Source organism: Centroberyx gerrardi, chromosome 6 (genome assembly GCF_048128805.1).
Source record: "Centroberyx gerrardi isolate f3 chromosome 6, fCenGer3.hap1.cur.20231027, whole genome shotgun sequence".
Taxonomy (NCBI): domain Eukaryota; kingdom Metazoa; phylum Chordata; class Actinopteri; order Beryciformes; family Berycidae; genus Centroberyx; species Centroberyx gerrardi.
The window spans coordinates 1118255-1137437 of record NC_136002.1 but is presented as its reverse complement, the minus strand read 5'-3'; the positions used below and the strand labels follow the sequence as shown (position 1 = coordinate 1137437).

At 41.8% G+C, this 19183-nt stretch overlaps 1 protein-coding gene across 5 annotated transcripts in view; it reads left to right on the top strand.

The window, feature by feature from the left end:
* Nucleotides 1-19183, top strand: part of fat3a (FAT atypical cadherin 3a) — a 126901-nt gene that overhangs the window by 4203 nt on the left and 103515 nt on the right. The gene's annotated exons all lie outside the window — the stretch shown is intronic.

Here is a 19183-nt window from a genome sequence, read left to right as displayed (position 1 = left end):
CACCCCCATTTCTGAGGGCGATGGTAAATTATCTTGACGCCTTCAAATTGCCTTTAGATCCCCAGCAAGCCATGCTCCCCACAGGAGTGATTCCTCATCCCATTCTGGGAATGTGTTGTGGAATGAGAATCAGAGAACAGTGTGAATCCATGTCCTCTTGTTTTCTATACTGCTTAGCTAAAGGGAGGAGCAGGAGAATCCACCTCTAGTCCTTGAAACTTGCTAGAGACTTTTACCAAGGTCTTTTTGTTTTTGTCATTTCAATTGCCAGGCCGACTTTGCAAATAAGAATTTGTTCGTAATTGACCTGCCTGGTAAATAAGAAAATAATTAAAATAAATTAAAGTGGTTTGTTTTTGTTTTGAGTACGCTAGCAGTCTAGTGTCCTTTTTATTCTCCTTTGGGGAAAAGCTCATTAAACAGCAAATGCTCCTTTACCAGTAGTGTTTCTTCGCCCTATACCAACATGCTAGTGTTCAAATAATGATAATGTCAAACAATGTAGTTGATGGATTGTTTGGCAGGTTGCACTCTTGGAAATGCCCAGATTCTTTAAAGATTTGAGCTATTTTACAGGGTGTGGAGAGAAAAATGGAATTCGACCTGTCAGCTCCACTCAAACTTTAACCAGGGAGGCAAATAATCAACCTCCAAACCACGCTGAAGGTTGGTATGCTCAGATACTTCTCAAGCTGATGCTCTGAACTGCTACAGTGCTTACCATAGCAAAAAAGTTTAATTTACACTGGGCTTTCTCTTTCTCACTTGCTAATTGCTCTGAGACCCGACATTGTAGTGCTGAACTGTCAAATAAAGAGGCTGTTTATCCCCCAGCAAGAAAACGTTCTTAGTGGGAAAAATAGTAATCGTTAATAAGTCATAATATGAGTCCTGGTCATTCGGAGCTGCTGGAAAAGGCTTGAAAAAAACAGCATTAGGAACAACCAAGACTCATAGTGTGGGCTAGAACAACAACTGCTTTTTATCAAATTGTTCCACAGCCAAAAAGGTCAATTCTGATCCTGGTGGACAGGAGAACGCTGTATTATTACATTTAATACAAGCTATAACTTCTTTTCTGAACCCACACCCACGGCCATTATCAATTTCAGAGGTACAGATTGTGTTTTATTCTCTGTGTTGTGGTTTCTCTGGCTGAGCCCAAAGCTTTTTTATTTGATTTCCACGGCTGTTTGGATGTCATTCTGTATACTGCGGCGGGCTGCTGTGATGCAATGTGACAGTCAGCTGGTTGAAAGAAACCACCTGGACGATAGAGAAGGGAGATAACCTGTTGAGGCCCTTGGGTGAGGCAGGGGTCATGGGTCTGGGTCAGAGTTCATCCATGGGTCAGGATAGCTGTCAGCAGCCAGGTGAAGAGTTTAACTCTCTGGGAGTTTGAGGACATCCAGAGGCTGCAAGTCAGCAATACACCCTCATCTCAATTCTAAAACTAGTGGCAGAGCAAAAAAAAAAAAAAAGACAAATTAAAAATTGTTTCCAGTAGGAAACCTCACACGAGACACAATAAAACCAATAAAAATACATGACTTTTTTTTTTTTTACATGTTAAACACTATATATGCAATTACGTTTTGACAGAGACTGATTTACATGACAAAATATGATGTGGAGCAATCTACAAGCAGCGCAGAACGTTTTGAAATACAGCAATTGTGTATGAACAGTATACACACACACACACACACACACACACACACACACACACACACACACACACACAGTCGTTAACCTGGTGTGCTTGTCCCAAGGTGATGAACAGGAGCAGAGCGGAGGGGAGGATTTATGGCCCTTGTTAGCCGAGCCTTGGCAAGCCTCATAAATCAGCCAGGAGCTGCTGGGAAACACTACAAACACAATTACAACTTAAAGAGCATTATTCTGGCGTGTACCTTTAGTACACACACACACACACACACACACACTGACCTGCTCACTGAGCCGTATCAATGTTGAACACGAACATGCCAAGCACACAAGACCAGCGTGTTATTTGCATATTTCTTCATTACAGCACTAAATATTCATTCATTTACAGCTCTTTGTGAAACAGCCTTTAAATGACTTGGCCCTGCATATTAATTGTGCGTTAGTCCAGCAGATAAAGCAGAGCTAGAGGCTGCTGGGAATTTCGTGAATGAGCCTTTCACAGGAGTATACTTGCTGTGTGTGTGTGTTCATATAGATGTATTGCTGTAGTAGGCCTGTACTTGCTGTAACTGGATAGGCTTAACATCAGACACCCATGTTCACCCCCCCTCCCCCCTCTCTCCACACACACACACACTTACCTTAGAAGCCTAACCTTTCCCTGTCGTTCTCCCTCCCACTCCGTTCAGCAGGAAGCTCTTCACATCAAGACTCTTAATCACAGTGTCACTTATCCCTGGGAACCGCTGTGTTTGGAGGAGAGAGAGAAAGAAAGAGGAGGAGGAGGAGGAGGTGAAGAGGAGAATTCATGGCTCCCAATTCTACAGCGATTAATTTTTAATGGGCGGGAGTAACCCCTCGTCTTTGTTTCCCAACAAAACCAGCTTTGTGGAGAGCCTTGAATGTGCAGCAGTGATTAAATGGCAAGGCAAATAGACACCGGGGAACACACACACACACACACACACACACACACACACACACACATATACAGGAAGGCAACGGTTAGTTAACATCAGTTAATCCATCTAAACTCAGTCTACCTGCCTCTTTAGGCTGACATATATCTTCATGAGGTAAATTCAAAGAATACAGCTTAGTTAGAAACAGGCTGATAAGTAAGTTAAGTTATAAGAAGATAGGGCACTGCAGGCGAATGGGAAAAAAAATCCCTTTGTCCTATCAGAATGAAAAGAGTACTATCACTCAACATAGTGTATGTTACAGTGCTAGCATGGAACCTACTATCACTCAACATAGTGTGCTAAAGTGTTAGCATGGAGTCTGTTATCACTCAACATAGCATATGCTAAAGTGTTAGCCTGCTACCATTCAACATAGTGTATACTAAAATGTTAGCATGGAGCTTACTATCACTCAACATAGTATATGTTTAACGACCCCATGAAATGAATTATTATTATTTTTTTTTTACCTTTTTGCCGATATTGTTGCCAGTGACCAGCACATTTCTGCTGATGTAGACTGCTGTCCATGTTTGATCTGAACCACCCACTTCCTCCATATCTCATTTATATTCAAATAAGCCCCTCCCGCTGACGCTTCCAGCCCTAGGTTTCTGTTTCATTCGGAAATATGTCAGTACATGGAAGCAAATCATGCTCTCCATGCCACTTCGTGGGGTCTTTAAATGTTAGCATGGAGCATCGGAGCCAGGGACACATGGATGATTTTGGTGTCTGTGTTCTCATCACTTGGGACAGTCTGCCAAATCTCGCTGTATTCCTTTAAGGGGAAAAGCATGAGTGAGATTTCTGAAAATATAATTGATTTTGAATGATCGAGGGTTGTGATTTAATAATCACTGACCGGAGGTCTTAGTTCACCCACCTTATATTTCCCACTACATCGCAGGTCAGTTCAGTTAGTTCATGATGGCTTGGATGTCTTCAGGTTCAGAAACTCCTCTCCTCCTCCAGTCTCTCCTCTTTACAAAGAGCTTGGTCACTCTTTCCATCGGCTAGCCCTCCACTTCCTGTTTCTTCCAGGACCACAGAGCAAGACGTTCGACCGTCAGCGCACACTAATCACACACTGTGCATGTTACACAGAGCCACACTTATTTTATTACCATAATTAGTGGATTAATGGCTGCATTTATCATAATTGCAGGCTTAAGAGAGGGAGCGGCGAGAGTCTTGTAGAGTACTTTGCTAGGGTTGACATGTCAGCCAGGATATGGATGGAGCCTGTGTGTGTGTGTGTGTGTGTGTGTGTGTTCTTGTACTTCTGTACTTATAAGGACCACATTTTGGCCAGTACTCTTCTACAAGGGGCTAGTTTAGGATTAGGATTTAGGGTTAGGTTTAAGATTAGAATTTGGTTTAGGTTCAGGCAAGGGTTAAGGTTAAGGCTAGTTAGAATTAAGATTAGGATTAAGATTAGGTTAGGGTAAGTGTTATGGGTTAAGGTTAGGGTTAGGGTTAGTGTTTCTATCATGTATTCTGTGTGCTGATGCAGTATTTAGTCCAGAGGGAGTGCCATGGATGTGGATGAAGTCTAACGGCCCTGACACACCAAACCGTCATCAAAGAACCAGCGGCGACGAAGGCCGACTGTTGCGTCGCCTCACGTTGCCTGTGTCTGGTCCAAAAAGTTGCACTTGAACACACCGCAAAGACTACAGCCAACGGCCAACTAGCACGTATGTTCTGCGCCTGCGTGAGGGGAAATAACTCGGTAGTCTGTATTTGTCATTCAAAAAGGGAAACCGGAAGACCTAGGACTGCGGATATACAAACCGTAAACAAAGCAGCGTTTGCTTACCATTTTCACACCACTCTCGCTCATCACAGACGGTTTCGCTACTTTTAATCAAAGTAGCCCTCTTGACTTCATCGTTTGCTTGCTTTCGTCACTTCCGTTTCTCTTCTCGTGCCAATCAGAATGATCTCTCTCACCGACGGGCTCCGCCGCCAATTCAACATGCTCAATCGGCCGAAAAGCCGCCGACAGGGGTCCGACTAGTGCCAACGTTGCGGGACACACCGCAAAAACTAGGTACACAGACGCTTACCGACGGCCCGACATTGGCCAATGGCCGACCGTCGGCCTGTTGTGTCAGGGCCTTAAGCTGTTGGCGTCTGAATAGAAAGTTTCCTCCACCTCTCTGTCCTCTACTGCTTTGTCTCTCAGTGTCTGGTGGGTTCAACTCCAGTGCCTCCATTGGTATAACAAAGGCTGGAGGAACACAGGCTGGCAGGGGGACAGCAAAGCACAGACAGAGAGAAAAATGAATAAAGAGAAAGAAGACTCCGATAGAGGACTCACTTCCCAGATGCACTGTGAATATTAGCATTCCCAAATGTAATGGGATAATGGTGTGTGCGTGTGTGTGTGTGTGTGTGTGTGTGTGTGTGTAGGTATATTCTGACATCATCGAGGCTGGAAATTTTCATTATTAAATGATTTGGATGTTTTGTTGGTTATTGACTAGGGATCAGTATAGTCAATATTTTTTGCTGATATGCAGTATGTTTAAATTTGACCACTTTCATGCTAAAGAATTCCCAAACTATGACTAAACAAAGAAAAATAGCACCACCAACAGAACAACAATGTGCGAAGTTGGTTGTCTGTGTGATTTTGATGCTACCGCATGGACTTAGCAACTCAAAAAGCTATTTCTCAAATATTTGCAAGAGATATATTTAAGGTTCTAATTATTTATTTTACAGAGACACTATACTCTACTACTTTGGGAAAATAGCTCAGTGGAAAAAAGTACACACATCTGAACTACACAGCGCCCTCTAGTGTTTCAAGTAATAAATACGATTTGTGAGTGTAGAATAACCTCAAAAATGTTGAGGTTTATCTGGAAACCTCACAATTTTTTCTACTACCATTGTGTTTTTTGGAGATTGAACTTTTTGTATTTTAAGTCAGTGATCCACAAATATTTATCTATTTTATAGTTATTATCTCGTAGGTGTTAATAGGCAGGCACTGAAAACAAGAGCTGTGTAATTACCTCATAATGTGCACAGGCCCACTCACCTTTTCTAAGTCTCACCTGTTTAATGTTTAGCTGCTTATTGTTTCAACATCTCGATTCTAGTTGCAAATTAATTAATTAAAGGGCATGGATGTGGCACATTAGGACTTGAGGAGCATTAAATTAGTTTAAATGGACCTGTTGACCATTGAGGCAATGCAACTGGTAGAAATAGAAAGGCTTCCTTCATGCAGAGTCAGTTAAATCTGGTAGGGATGACATTTCTATGGTACAGCCTATTGATAATCTGAGTATATGAGTATGATGCAAAATCACTCTGACTAGCCAGGTAAGTCATTTACAATAATCACCAAAGCCCACTTCCATACATATTCATCTTTTTTTTAATGCAACACTATAACCAAATTTATGAATGGGTAATGTATGTAATTCTGACTATTGTTACATTATCATTTAAATTATCACATTTTGGAAATTCAGTTTTTTTTGCCTTCCAGATAACATAATAAAACCCATGAAAATAATACCGTGTTACACTAACAGCAGATAACATTTATTACATTAATGGGAAATGTATTACATTAACAGGATTATTACACTGTTAACTGCATTACATTAATGGTGTATTACGTTACTGGGAAGTTATTACATTAACAGTTGTAACACCGACCTTACTGAACTATACAGAGTTCCGGGTGGATCATTGGGCAGAATGAGCCAGCTGTAATCCATTTGTCTCCATCAGAGAGATCTAACATCTTTCATTGGGTTAAAAGGCAGGAAATCAAGTCAGGTTGCTTTGATTTCTGACACAAGGCTGTTGGTGTCAGCTTTTACTCGAGGTTTGATGTTCGATTTGAGTGAATTCTCAGACATGACTAATCTATTTTTAACTGGAAGTGGTTTCATATCTGGTATCACTATCTGCATTTCCTTCATCTCTCTCCTGTTTTAGACTGAGGTCGGACTGCTTGTGGCTGGGATTTGTGGAGAACAGGGCTGGGCCTCTGGCTGCACACACACACACACACTGCTGAATGTAGGCTAGATTTCCTGCACTGAGGAGAAAAATAACATTGGTAATGATAGCCTGTGGTTGCCCTCACTGCGGGGGCAGCCAACACAATCACACACACACACACACACACACACACACACACACTGTGTACTGGTAGTGTATAATTCAGTGACAGAGCACTGCGGCATGGAAAGCAATTAGGATTAAACCTGTGTGAATAGCCTACACACCCCGTGCTCATCAGCACACACACAATCAGCCATAGAAATATAGTGTACAGTGCGCGCGCATACACACACACACACACACACACACACACACATGCGCGCGGAGGTAAATTCAAACTCACCGATGGTATTATGGAGAATGTGTTGATGCTCATGCTCTCCTGCCCCACAACATTTTGTCCTCACTTCACCCACAGGACAAATAATCCTATTTAGTCAGAAAAGTGTGTGTCTGACTGTCTGCACACACACACACATGCACACGCACACACACACACTCAGACAGAGTAGCCGTGCGTTCCTGTCGTCGGGAACAGCCCTGGAGGTATGGTGTCATGAATGTGACGTCAGCGAAAATGAGACGCTGTATTTGTCCTGGTTATGCTATTTATAGCTCTTTATTTTGTGTGTGTGTATGTGTGTGTGTGGCCCTGGTCTTTAGTCACATCTTAAAAGCACAAAGTGAATGTGGCCGTATTGTACAGTCTGGACCTGTAAAGCCTCTGGTGGGAAGGTCAAAGACCCAGTGAAGCCTGGTTTGAAGGGGAGTTGGGAGTCACAGATAGAAGAAAACAACAGACTGAATAAAATGGAAAATGTGCATTGTAACATCTTAGTTTGATTAGTTTGATGTTTTGACCGTTCAAAGCTTTTTTTTTGTATTGGTGAATGTGAACTCCCCTTGCATCTAGTCTTTGCAGTCCAGGCCAAATGTGCATAAATTGTTCAGGCGTGTGTAAAAAAAACAACATATTATTATTATACATGTACAGTTTGATGCCCAGAACATTTTCAGAATCAGAGCCAATGCAAAACTGGTTAGCCATGGCGGCAATTTTTCTTTCAAATATTGTGTAAAGAAATGAATGAAATTGCAGTGAGGCATATGGGAAAGAGGCAATGTTCTCACTTCTCTGACAATTGCAATTTGATTTTTTTTTTACACAATATCATTGGATTCGCCATCACATGATGATCTGATCAGTTCATCATGTTTTTTGTCAACACTACTCTATTCCTTGGCCATCTAAACATGCAGTAGGTGTAGACATGTGTTTTCAATTGATACCATTTTTGCAATGACTCCAAAAATGTTCTGAAAATGTTCAGGGCATCAAACTGTACATGTAGACCAATTTTGGTGCTTTAATACAAATCTCAAAGATTTGGCCTGTTTCTGGCTTGTTTCACCTGGACTATTAGTATCATGTCCAGCTCCTTGCTTTTATTTTCTATGAGAATATGGCTGCAGTCCAAACCATCTGGCCCTAGGTTCAACCAGCCCAAGCTTCCCCTGCTCTACAGTAGGGTTAGCTGATAGGATACTATCAACTGATTGTCATCACATATATTGCTGATGCTGAACATATTAATCATCATGCTAGGGGGGGAAGGGGCGTGGGGTGGTGGAGTGGTTGATTTAAACTAAACAAGTATCAAGTTTAAATCAACTTGATCAAATCAACTTTTTTTTTTACCTTGGTTTATAAATACCGCATTTACATTTTCATTGCTCTAGTTGAAATGAAAAATGAATGTCATGTCTTTTAAATTTTCAAAATAAGCGCTTGCCAGCTGCCTCTTTTTTCTTTGCATACACTCGCCATATTCGATGCAATGGTTAAAGGGGTGAAACAAACTGCTTTGTGTTCCCTTTTCCAACCGTGTTTACACTTCGCTTTATCCTTCATCATGATTGCTAAAGCTAAAATGTGCCCAAACTGGTACAGGGTCTTTGTACAAAAGGGTGATTAGGTCACGGACGTTGTAATGACTTTCCTAATGTTGCTCTATAATTAGTTGTAATGTTAATCGCCATTTAATCAATTCCTGTGTTTATTGGCTGATACATGAGTCAATCATTCCAATGACCAATAGGAATGCCCCTTTACTACTCCACCCTATTCAGTAGTCTAATTCAGCCAGTTCTTCACAAGATTACATGGAGTGGATTGTTCCTACCTACAGTACCTTTCTTTATAGTGAATAGTACAAGTTCAGGGTGTTTTTTCTCCTGTTTTTTGCCCATTTTTATATGTTCTACCTGTATAACTCAAGCTAGCATTATTGCTGGAATAATTATTTCTATCCTAGTGTGAGGTTATAAAGTCATAGTTTTTGTACTGTCATCTCATGACTACCAATTAATAGTAATTATTACACGGCTTTGTTGAATACTCGATTCTGATTGGTCAATTACGGCATTGTACGGTCTGTTATTTCTGAATAGCAGACCGCTGCTATGAATAACAGACCGTTGCTATGGACGCAGTTCTGATCATAGACTCTGGAGGACCACGTCCAATCATATCAATCCGCAGAAAGAAGTCCGGTAAATTTAACAGTTAATTTAAATTTAACAAAGTCAGCTTATTCGCGACACCACGGTTCGAATTACGGGGGAGATTGGGGGGGTCTGACCCCCCTAATTAAGACTTGGACCCCCCCAAAAGAGGTAAAAACAACAGGTCGGCGGGGTCGAAATATTTATATATCCTTCTTACTTGTAATCGTAAATATTACAATATATTTCCCATATTCATGCCTAGAAGAATCTTGTAATACGATTTCAGACACCCCTAAAGTGGACCATACCATTTCTTAACCTTGACGTTAGTTGAACGTCTCGTCTGCCTGCCTCACTCAAACAAGGCTTTAAAGTCGTGCGTCGCGCAAGCCAATGGAGACGCCAGGGCTGCCAACTCTCACGCATTGACCGTGAAACTCACGCAGTAGACACTTCCACACGCTCTCACGCCACAAGTCCATTTTCTCACGCAGTGAAAAACAAATTCATCACTGATAACGTCGCGGCGCGAAAAGAGACACTGACAGCGCACGAGACGAGACAGAGCAGCACCGTGCAGCAGAGAGTTATTCAGACCATGGGGGAAAGCGAGAAGAAATATACACAAATCTATTATATTGTAGGCCTAATTTATTCCCATGCATGCTGTTAAGAGTAATCTCAGTCAGCGGCTCTTCTGCGTCTCTCCCTCTCCTCTCGCGCCACGCAGGCAGGAGTGAGAGTGAGTTACTATGGTTACGGGGACGCTCTGTGTCTGTCGCTCTGAAACTTTCTCGCGATTCCATAATAGGTTTTTAGGTTAGTATGCCTATGCAAAGTCATGAATGTAAGCACCTCCATGCTGAAATCTAGTAATATAACATAATTTTACATTTTTGGTTAACATTATACAGGGTTGCTGTTTCTTGACTTAATGCAAGAGGTTAGGTGGTGTAGAAATGCAGGAAATTTGTTTTAAATTATTATTTTTTTTGTGGGGGAGGACCCCCAGACCCCCCTGCCAATTATGTAGAGAATACTTTGTTGGTGACCCCTGACTACAAAAGTTGTTGTGTGGTACGTGCCCCATGAGCTGGTGTAATGGATTTGATTTATCATCATCTACAGACTGCAGACATTACGTTAAACAAGCAAGACACTGTAAGGATTGTTAGACTTCAGTTTACTGAAGCACGCGTCTGCGCTGTACTGGGTTCCCTTTATGCCCTGGAGAAAAAGTTGACCCCCCCGATTGTCATTGTATAATTCGCACTCTGCGCGACACCCATACTAACTTAAGCAACTTAAACGGTAGTGATAATAGTAATATTGTTACCAGTTGTAACATTAGTAACAATTGTGTTTCCAGGTGTGTCAACTGCAAAGCCCTGGCAAGAAGGAAACGTAGAGATGAATGAGGACAAAAAGGTCAACATCAATATTCCCAAAGAAGTCCCATTCACCTTGTCTCACTTCACCATCAATGGAAATGTTCAGTTTAACGTGAATTGTAACGCTAAGTAGGCTAATCTTAAGAAGGCTACAGAGTTTACGTTGCTATGGACGCAGTTCCAACCGTAGACTCTAACGGACTATTTTTTGTAGTGGAAGCAATAAAATCATTCAGATATTGTATGGGTATTCCTTTATGTGCAAACTACTATTATTATTTCTATAAAGATAAATGGGCAGTAATTTGGTATACTTAGTAAACTGAGTATTATTATCACTATTATTATTATTATGGTGGTTGATAATAGTATATGAGGATATAGTATTGTATAATTGGTAAGTTCCTGCACTTATACTGTACTATTGTAATGTCCTATTTTCCTGCCTGTTCCCTTCCAGACCACACGCATAAAAAATACCTGTACACCCTGAACCTGAATAAACCCTTAAAAGGAATTCCTGTCTACCGTGTCCTGACAGACACCCTGCAGTGATAGTCAAACTCCTGATTCCTGAGCTAACTTATCCACCTTATCTTACAGTCTTCTTTATTTTTAGTTGACTCATTGCCCCTACCTTAGTTGGGTTCAGCTTTTACAGTCATTTTTGGTTTGAATGAAACTCATAAGCTAGACGAGGCAGTTGGATGTGACTGTATTTTTGTAGTTTTTTCTCAAGAGTACAGCGCAAACAGTGGGGAAAGCTTTTACCGAACATACATTCATAATGTTGGTATTGGTGAATTTTTGGTGAATTTTCCGCTCCTCAGTGGTCACAATGTGGCTTTTGGCCTGCAGATGTCATGGTTGAACCAAGTGTTGAACCCGGTTTGTTCTCAACGAAAATGTTGTGTATATAATGGACTTTGGGATTTTTAGGGTTTTCTGGGGTGTTCTTTTGTCAAGGCAGCTATCTGCTTCTCGAGTTTCCTGATGTATTCGTCCGATGGCCCAACCCAACTCCACAGCCAGCATGGTGATAACAGCCTCGTCCAGCTTGGCAGTAAAACTAACCTTGTTTTAACCGCTCTGTCTCTGAGCCGGCAACGTTATCTTCCACAGAGATAGAGGATCTTTAACAGGAACAGAAGCTGGGTTGGGAGGGTTGGGACAGACGTTGGGTCCATCGCATGTTGTGATGATGGAGGCTTACATAGTCTAATTTTATCCTTGGTAGCTAAGCAACTGTAGCAGTAGCAAAGCTCCTTTCTCCTGCGCTGGAACAGCACTAAAACCAAGAGAAACCAAGTGTGGAGATGGATAGGTCTGTCTAATGGTGATCACAACATCAGTATGGTGATGTAATTGTCCATATTAAAGCAAATATGCCACTTAGTTTTAACATAGGGGTTATTTGGCACTTGACCGCCATGAAAACCAGAATATAAATTACTCACCAAGATCAGATGCAGCGGGGACGAGCTTAGTGTTCGGATATTTACTTCCCATTCATTTGAATGAGGCCACGAAAATAGCCTGAAAACTGACATTTAACACATTTGTGAACAGATTCAACAACAGATCCTGCTTTTAAGACAACAAAGCATCCTGGGTCCATCATCATTTTGCATTCTATTCTTGGTTTACAGTAAAATTAGTATTTAAAAATAAAAGTCGATCCGTAGGTCTCCCAAACAGGAACTATCTCTCCTAAATGGTATCCTCCGCTATGTTCTCTTCTACCAATAAAAATTTGGCAAAATGATGTTCTAAAATGTTGGACCAAACGTCAACTGAAAATCACAGTAGCAGGATCTGTTGTTGAATATGTTCACGAACGTGTTAAATGTCAGTTTCAGGCTATTTTCGTGGCCTCATTCAAATCAATGGGAAGTAAAAATCCTAATGCTACAAACTTTATATTCTAGTTTTCATGGCAGTCAAGCGCCGAATAACCCCCATGTTGCAAAAAAATCATCCCATATCATACTTGTAATTCCTACTAGGAGGCTGACATAAACAGGCTTTTCCCAGTCGGCAGATTGTATTTACACGTGATGTGAGTGCGGCATTAGGAAGGAGATGTGATGTTAGCCAATTAAAAACAACTTTGAGGTACACAAAGTCAAGCTGACATTTGATTGGCTAGAAGTAAAAATAAAAAATAAAAAATGCACCAAGATAATATTTTGTAGGTGCACAAGTGTTCCCACCTTTAATGTCCAGGTCGCACAGAAATTCCAAACTGGTTGCACTTTAGAGCCCGACTTTAGCTTTATATATGCACTCACAACAATTGATGCACACACACACACACACACACACACACACACACACACACACACACACACACACACACACACACACACACACACACACACACACACACACACACACACAGCAGGCAGATGCACTTTCAGTGCTGTGTCTGAGCTCTTAAGCAGAGGGATCAAATGAAGGACAAAGGCTCATTTCACTACTACATCCCTCTTAAATCCTCTCTCTCTCTCTCTCTCTCTCCATCTCTGTCACTGTGATACACACACACACACACACACACACACACACACACACACACACACACACACACACAAGCAGCCCCATTCCTCTCTTTCATCTCATCCATTCAGATTGCATTCACTTAGCAACTTTTTTCCACAAATTTGTGGACTTTGTCCTGGTCAACTCCAGAACACAGTCTCTCTCTCTCTCTCTCTCTCTCTCTCTCTCTCTCTGCCTTTCTCTGGGTCTGATACACACACACACACACACACACACACACACACACACACACACACTACCTGACACAGAACAGGCCTGCTGGGCTGTCATTGGTTCATTGGCGATCTCCAGTCTTGAAATGAAGATAGATTAAGAGTGCTTAGGTCGAAGAAGGAAGAAAAGAAGCATCACTACCATTAGGCTTCCACCTGCAGCTTTTTGTACTTTTTTTACTGTCAGTGCTGATTGTAGTCTACAGTGAAATATGCATACAGTGTTTATAACCAGATAAAAAGTTTTCAGGGCGTAATTCATGACTACCTGTTCATTTGATGAACTTCAGGAAATGGGATAAGAGGCGGCTGCCTCTCTTAAAGGGCCGCTGACGAGCTGGGACTGACATCAGGTGTGGCGGCTGGCGAGCTCCAGCTGTAGGCCGCTCTTGCCCTGATGTCGTCTCCCTCTGGATTTAGGCTTTGTGGTGCCGCGGGGCAACACGTTTGGCCTGGTGGCACAGCCGGCAGGGCCATGGGTTGGGGAAGTCAAGGTTCCTGCCAGGACGTTGTTTTCCCACAGTTGGTGTGGTTGGTGGGTTTGAGAGGCAGGCAGGGTGCTGTAGTGCTGAGTGGCTGACTTCCTCTGTCATGGTATGAATTATTGAGTGTGTTTACATCAGGGGTGTCAGAACATTTGCCGTGGAGCGCCGAGAATGCAGGTTTTCATTCCAGTCAAACACTACACCAGGGGCCAGTCTCACGAAGCCAGTTTAGTGGGTTAGTGAGCGAACTTTGGGCTTAACCCTGGCTTTTCGGTCTCACGACAGTGGCTCACTTTTAAGTGGGGTTCATCACCATGGTAACTTAGGCCGCACACCTAACCTGCTTCAGAGCAGGTTGTGTTCAGGCTAATGGACCCAACTCACCAATCAACTCTGGATCCATTCCTAGAGGATCCCATGGACATTTTTAAATAAACTTTATAGCAACAATTACCCTACATCTATAATAAATGTTTGCAGCATTTTGAGGCCATTTGTCCACTCTGGCTATAGCCTTAAAGAGGGCTTCTATTAAATAGCTTACATTTGTTGACTGCAGTTACCAACAATGATTGGAACTTACTGTTAAGTGTGCTGAAATTTTTTCATAGGATTCCCAAGACTGATTGGTGCAATAGATTGCAACTATATTCCCGACACCGCAGCCCTGGGGAACATGAGGTGGACTTTAGGAACAGAAAATCTTTTCACAGCCTCAATGTGACGACAGGAAATTGTATCAATGAATACTCCTGCTGTGCCTTTATGACGGGCAGTGATAAGCCTATTTATTGACGCATTTACACTCTGCAATTTTCCTCCTGCAGTCCTCTCTAGCCTTGGCCCCAGCATTAGCTTACTTTTTGTTGTTACAATGTTTTTGTATTGCTCATATGTATTCATTATAACAGTGCGTTCTTCTTGAGAGAAAAACGTAAATGTTAGTAGCCCATTTCTTTCCCATACTTCCCACTGTTACAGCCTACTAAACGTGTTGAAATTGTTGGCAGCATATGTTTACATAACCCCACACTGGTTGCCATTGTTAGGTTTTGTGAGGTCACTATGTGAGACTCTTGGCACTCCATGGCACATGGTTTGAGGCCCCTGGTTTACATGCACAGTGTTCTGGATAATGACTGATATCCTGCTAAAGGACTCATTTAGAATGAGCTGTTTAAACACCAAGTAAAAACTATCTTAGCACTAGTTACATGTACATGCTTGCCAGCTGTGAGCATCATGGCAAATGATGTATGTTGATACAACAGCAGTTATTTAAATCAGTCTCATAAATTTTAATTAATGATCAAATGTTCCAAATATTAATGGTAAATTAATTAGGACAGTGTTTTTAGTTGGCTAATGGCTTCAATCAATGAATGAACAGCAATAAGCAAGCTACTGTGCAACAATGAATTAAGTTTATTACGCTAGCAATGTCACACATGGCAACAGTCAATACAATTCAAGGATGGGCCATTGATTTGGCATGACACGAAAATAAAATTTCATTCATTCATTCATTCAAGTATAATAGGCAAAACACAGAAGTCACAATCATAATCCTAACTAGTAATACAATCAGGTGTGCTACAATTTAACTAACATTACTGCTAGCAGACACTTAGCAAGGCGTACTGCACTAACATTATATCCTCAACCAAACAACGAGCGAATAAGTCCAACAAACAATATGCAAAACCTAAATCAAACAATCTAATGTTGTAAAATGACACAATTTACCTTATCAGGAAGCCAGGGAGCTGCCAATGAATTTTTTACTAGCTAGCCAAACACTTCCACAAGCAATCTGTGTGGAGTTTGTATGTTCTCTCCATGTTGTGTGAATTGGAGGCTCTAAATTGCCCGTCAGGGTGTTTGATGTAGTATGTAGTATGGTTTATGTAAGGGATAATGCCCGACGAGGTGTCCATTATCAGGAAGGGGAGGCCATTAATTCCTGATTATGGACACCTCGAAGGGCATTATCCCGCTTATACCATGGTCACTTGCCAAAGAACAAAAAATTAAGACCATTAATTTATATTTTCATGCGTTTTGTAATCAAAATCTAAAGTTTTTCACAAGCCATAACTCAGTTTCCCTGGTAACACCTGAGGGTTTGACTAATACCTGGAACAATCATTACCATCCCATAAATGTTGTTCACTACTCCAGTAAATAGGACGAACCTTAGATACAACTTGGCAACAGGAGATATTTCTAGTCCGCTCAGCTCATAGAACCCTTTGGCTCAGCTATGAGCCAGAAAGCTAATGTTATGCTAGCAAGATTCAAAGTCAATAACATTGCGTACGGTTGACAAACAGTAAATATAATTTGACAGTATGTTTAACAACAAGACTAGCTAGCTATCCAGCCATGCCATTGTCCCCAAATCAATATCAAGATTTTCACGAACAAATGATAGAGCATGTGTACTGTCGGTAATTGTAAATGGAGGCTTTGACTGCGTCCCTGTTGCTATGGTTACTCATTTTAGATACAGGCTGATACAGTGAACAAACAGTTTCACTGGAACTACTAGTAGGTGTCCATTATCAGGAATTAATGGACACCCTGCAGCCAATCAGAATCGAGTATTCACCCAGACCATGGTATAAGGCAGGGCTATTCAACTATATTGTTCAGGGGGCCACATTGTCAGAAAGCTAAGGGCCTGGGGCCGGACATTTCATTTCATTATGTATGTACACTTGACACAACACGCCACCACATTTTCAAAACTTTTATTTCGCTACATTGCAAAAGTAGCCTAATCATAAATTAAAAAAGAAAATAAATAGGTATTCTTTAAGTAATTAGGCCAAGTGCTTAATTTCATTTTCTTTATTTTTTTCTTTTTCTTTATTTACACATATTTCTCAGTCCAGTCGCTGCTGAATTGACGATTTTCGGCATTAACTTTTCTTTTCTTCAGTGTTGATAGTGACATTGATGATGTCATATGATAATTTGCATATCAATATATAATGCTGCACTTGTTATGCACGCTGCGGCGTAGCCCGTTTTAATATAAGTGCTGACTCCGCCCACCCGGGCCAGTTTCGGCGTACGCTGGTAGAAATTACAAGTGGACTCTATCCTACAGTCCCTGCTCTCAGCGGAGGGAGGGGGGCTACACTGTGTGTGGGAAGCGGTGTGATCGTCAGACCTCTCTGGAATAGACAGGCAAGTAGAGAAAACCGGCATCAGCCGTACAAATTTATTGCCAAATGCTTTGGGATTCAACACTTTAACATTGCTTCCCATGGTCAGAAAAAGTCGCCAGATTTGTCGCTAGTCGCTTTTGAGAAATAAAGTCGCCAGGGCGGGCCAAGTTGGCAACACTGCACCTACCGTACCGGAGTATGTAGAACAGGATCAAGTTTACATTACACAGGAGCGCTCTGCTGGTTTGAAGGATTTATTGTGGCAAAAATGTCCATTATTCGCGGCCGGCAGTTGAATAGGCCTGGTATAAGGTATGTTAAGCCCTTTGAGACATGCTTGTGATAAAGGGCTATATAAATAAAAGCTTAAGTGAACAGTATTTTCAAGTAGTATCTACCATCTGAAAGCTGAGATGAACAGTAGTTTGTAGTAGAAAGTTTGTTTTTCCAAATGTGCCTGCCCCCCCCCCAGCCGCCCAACACACACACACACACACATTCAGTTTTTTCTCTGACAGGATGTGAAGGGGGTTGCCGATGCCCCCCTGAGATGATTGACAGTTAAAGAAAAGAATGGGCTGGAGGCTCTGCCCACAGGACCAATGGAGGAAGAAAGGGCCGGAAAAGTGCATGCTGGGACTGTGGGATGTGCGGGATAGGATTGTGCGCACAAGTGTGTGTTTGTGTTGTGTGTGTGTGTGTGTGTGTGTGTGTTTTGGATACGCACACATACAAACAAATCTTCAAAAACAGAGAAACACAACACATCACTCTTATTCACTCTCTTGATCGCTATCTCTCTCTCTCACTCTCACACTCCCACACACACACTAGCATGCAACTCATTATGGTGACATAATCCCAGCCAATCAGAGCGCAGCATCCCTGCCTTTCCATCGGTATCATAAACTTTTTTGGAGGGTTTGTTTTCTCAAAGGTAAAAACTTCTAAAAAAAAAAAGAATAATAGATTATCTATTTTATTTAAAATATTGAAAACAGGGCTTGAACTGGTCAAACCTGCAATAGAATGCAGCTTTTTTTCTCTACTGGTCATAGCTATTTTATGTAAAAATTTTGCCGGTTATGAGATATGTTTTTTTTTGCTTTAACCCCCGAATTCAAGTTTTCAGACTAAATTTCAAATGTTGTGACTAATAACGGGGACATAATTGTTCAAACCGAATCGGGGGAAATGTGAGTCATGTCAATAATAAATAAGATACTATAAACATTTTAAGGACTGTGGATCTGACTGGAACGTTTTCTGCATGTTTTTCTGCCTCAATTCTTACGGTGCAAAGAAGTGGCTGGTTAATTTCAGACCCTGGTGACAGAATTCCGGCCAATCACAGCCCAGCGTCCCTGCTCCTGCCTTTCCATCGGTACCATAAACGTATGGTGACATAATCCCAGCCAGTCAGAGCCCAGTGTCCCTGCTTTTCCATTGTTGCCATAGACCCTCTAGGCTTGTCCTTCCTTGATTGCCAGTATTCCCAGTATTCCCAGTGTTCCCAGTCTGTAGGCTAACTGGTGAGGTGATTCTGTGCCTGCGGTTAATCAGGAACCACAGGCTTATTCCAACATGGTTCCCAATTTAATTCTATTTAATCACCCCCCACAAATCAAAACGCCTGTCACCGTGACAATGGGTAATTAACGTTGGGACCACCAATCAGCTCTCAGGCCAATTACATTCAGAACTTAGGAACTGAGGTCAGGTGAAGGAGAAGAAAAGAAGGATGGATGGATAGAAAGAGAGCGAGAGAGAGATGGAGGAGGTGATCCGAGACAATGAACAGGGTGTGTGTGTGTGTGTGTGTGTGTGTGTGTGTGAAGGGAATGGGATGAAAAAGGCAGATGAGAAATGGGGGGGAGGTGTTAGCTGTGGAATGGATAGAGAGTAAATGAAGAGGAAAAGAGAGGTGGGATGGAAGGAGAGACAATGAAAAGAAGCAAAGGCAAGATAAAATAGAGATAATAGAGAAAGAGAGGGAGACAGATGTACTGCATTCTGCCTTAGGACATGGTGTGTGTGTGTGTGTGTGTGTGTGTGTGCGATATATATGTGAAGGCACATGGCCAGAGGAGAGAGGGGAATCATTGTAAATTTGAGGGAAGACTTATGACTCCTACCTCCTCCTCTTCCTCTTTTTCCTCTTCCTCTTGCCCCTCC